Source organism: Penaeus chinensis, chromosome 2 (genome assembly GCF_019202785.1).
Source record: "Penaeus chinensis breed Huanghai No. 1 chromosome 2, ASM1920278v2, whole genome shotgun sequence".
NCBI classification, from domain to species: Eukaryota; Metazoa; Arthropoda; class Malacostraca; order Decapoda; family Penaeidae; genus Penaeus; species Penaeus chinensis.
The window spans coordinates 42360544-42363043 of record NC_061820.1 but is presented as its reverse complement, the minus strand read 5'-3'; the positions used below and the strand labels follow the sequence as shown (position 1 = coordinate 42363043).

Below are 2500 nucleotides of genomic sequence, written 5' to 3'. Positions count from 1 at the left end.
GGTTAGGTAATGTCGAAGTAGAGACTGGAGTGTCTGGAATAGTGGTGGAGATTGGGGTGTCTGGATTTAGAATGGCAAAAGAATTTGACTGGGAGAGGGAGAGGGATGGGGTAGAAATGGGATGAGTAAGAGATACTGGGAGGATGTGGAAACATCTTGGGAGGGATTGAGAGGGGCAGAGCAAAGGACAGTACTAAGTAAAGAGTAAGAGAAAATCCTCATCTGCATGCTTCCTGTCTGGCCTCGCATAAAGTGAGGTTAAGTTTGAATTTGAGACTTGCTACCTCAGACTCAAACTTGCAGGAATGGCAGCCCCTATAAAACTCATGTGTGATTGTGCAGGCATTTTGAGCAATCATGACCAGGTTGGGCACACAGAGGGCATTGGGCTGTGGAGCAGCAGTGTTTGGCAGGGTGCCCTAGACACCAATTCTGACATTGATTGAGTGGGGGGGAGGCAGGGACTCTCCACTAATATAAACATGGAGGCGAGGACATGTCTATGGAATGTAAAGTTGGCAATATACAGCGGGCCTCTATGGGGAATGGTGTAGCATTGTACTGACACTGCATTAGAGTCCATGAAGCAGGCAAGAAGGTCTTCTCCACAATCTGACCAATCCTTGTTGACAGGGCAATTTTTCAGTGAGATGGAGACCGTTCCAGTTGATACTGCTTTAGTTTGGGATTCAGATGTAACTGTGACAAGATAGGATTAATCAGGGCAGCTGCTGCAGGAAATTTGGCTTCTTGATTTTGGAGGCAGTGCTGGAAGAGGAGATTGTTGTCAGAGTAAGGGGGAGTAGTAGGAGAATGGGGACATGTGGAAGAGGGAGTAGTCTTGAGAGAGGTTGTATTCTGGAGAGGTGAACAGTAAAGCTGCGCAGTAGTAATAAAGAAGGAGGGGGTAGTAGATGAAGAAAGCCATGGAAGTGGCAATGAAGTAGAGGATGGTGGGATGCATGTATTCTGGAAGTTGAGTAATTACCTGGGTGGATGACTTGGACTGGACTGAGGTGATAGTAGGTATTAAGGAGGGGGTAGTAGTAGCCGTGTTTAAAGTCATGGTCAAAGGACAGCCTGATGTTCGAGAATCAGGAGAATTTAAGCCTGTGGGGCAAGCCTCAGTGCCCCTAATAAGGGTGTAAAATCTTCATTACTGGCCTGGAGTATATTGGGGAGAGAAACAGTCAACCCCTCAGGGTCCCCTTGAGGGACAATTAAACAGGAATACCATGCCCATGGCTCCCCCAGGCCATTTGTAACTGGCACAAAGTCTGCCTTTCATCCTTTCAACACAGCTCTCACACCTTAGGAAATGGATAGTAGAAGGGGTTGGAGTAGAGAAAGAAACAGAAAGGGGACGATGAAAAGACTGTGCAAAATTAGTTGAGTTGAGGGTGGAGGCCCAAAGCAAGGGTGATTTCCAGCATTAGGTCCCAGTCTCCATCTCCCAAGCCTAAGCTGTCTTCCATGATTGTGAAATGAATTTAGAATTGTGGATGTTGGCTTGATCTGAGTATCTATTTCTGTAATACTTAAGGATGTAAAGATTTTTGTCTTCAAATATGTCCTCAGGTATGACGATGCCGGGATATTACTTGATTGGTAACTGAAAATTATCTACTGCTAGACATTTCATAATTCAAATGATAAACCTTTTGCTTGCATGCATAATCATGAAAATGCACCACCTTCAACACTATATTATATAAGCATATTGGCTAACTTTAGTAGTCATATAATGTGATTGGTGCATCTTAACACAAAAAGAGGTATTATGTAAGATGAAGTTTCCATCAGCTAATATTTATTTATTTATTGAAAATTTTCTGCCTTGTCAATGTCTAAGATTATAAGCAGCATATAAGAAATGTAGCGATAGGGCCCAAGGTAAGGAATTTTATTGTGGATTTCCAAAATGGTTAATGGTTAAAACAAATGGATGTTCTAGACATCAAAGGTCATGTAACATGATAGTTTTGTGGCAAAAAGGGTAAAAATGAGTTATCAATGAGGTTTAGTGGACAGAAGAAGGGGATGAAGAACAGAAGGAAAAGGAGAAGGAAAGACCATACATAATTAGTTGAGGTGAGGGCTGAGGTCCATGGTAGATTTTATCCTGTCTTTTAATCACAGATCTTTATATATTTCATTAATAAATTCACATTTTCAAGAAGCTGACCACATAAACAAGATTAAGATTTTGGCAGACAGTCATCTTGATGAATGGTAGCATGAGACTGGTTCAAGACTTCTTACTTTATGCATTGATTTTGCTTTCAATGGAGGAGTATGCATCTCCTTAGCTATAAACAGGGAAGTTTATCAGTAAAGGTGGAAGCTAGATAATGTACATCCATACATAAATGGTTAACAGATGATACTTATTTTATATATATATATATACTTTATTTGTTACAGTATTTTGTACATTTTTATTCAGTGCTAATGACTTGCAGCCTATTAACGAAACTCAGTACATATATCAGTCGAATAC

General features: G+C 41.1%; 1 protein-coding gene across 1 annotated transcript in view; it reads right to left on the bottom strand.

Annotated features, from left to right (window-relative positions):
* Positions 1-2422: 2422 nt before the first annotated feature.
* The window catches only part of LOC125034982 (sister chromatid cohesion protein PDS5 homolog B-A-like), a 63521-nt gene continuing 63443 nt past the window's right edge, over positions 2423-2500 (bottom strand). Inside the window, exon 22 of the mRNA XM_047627031.1 lies at positions 2423-2500. This exon is cut by the window's right edge and continues 543 nt beyond it. The gene's annotated coding sequence lies outside the window, so the exon portion shown is untranslated.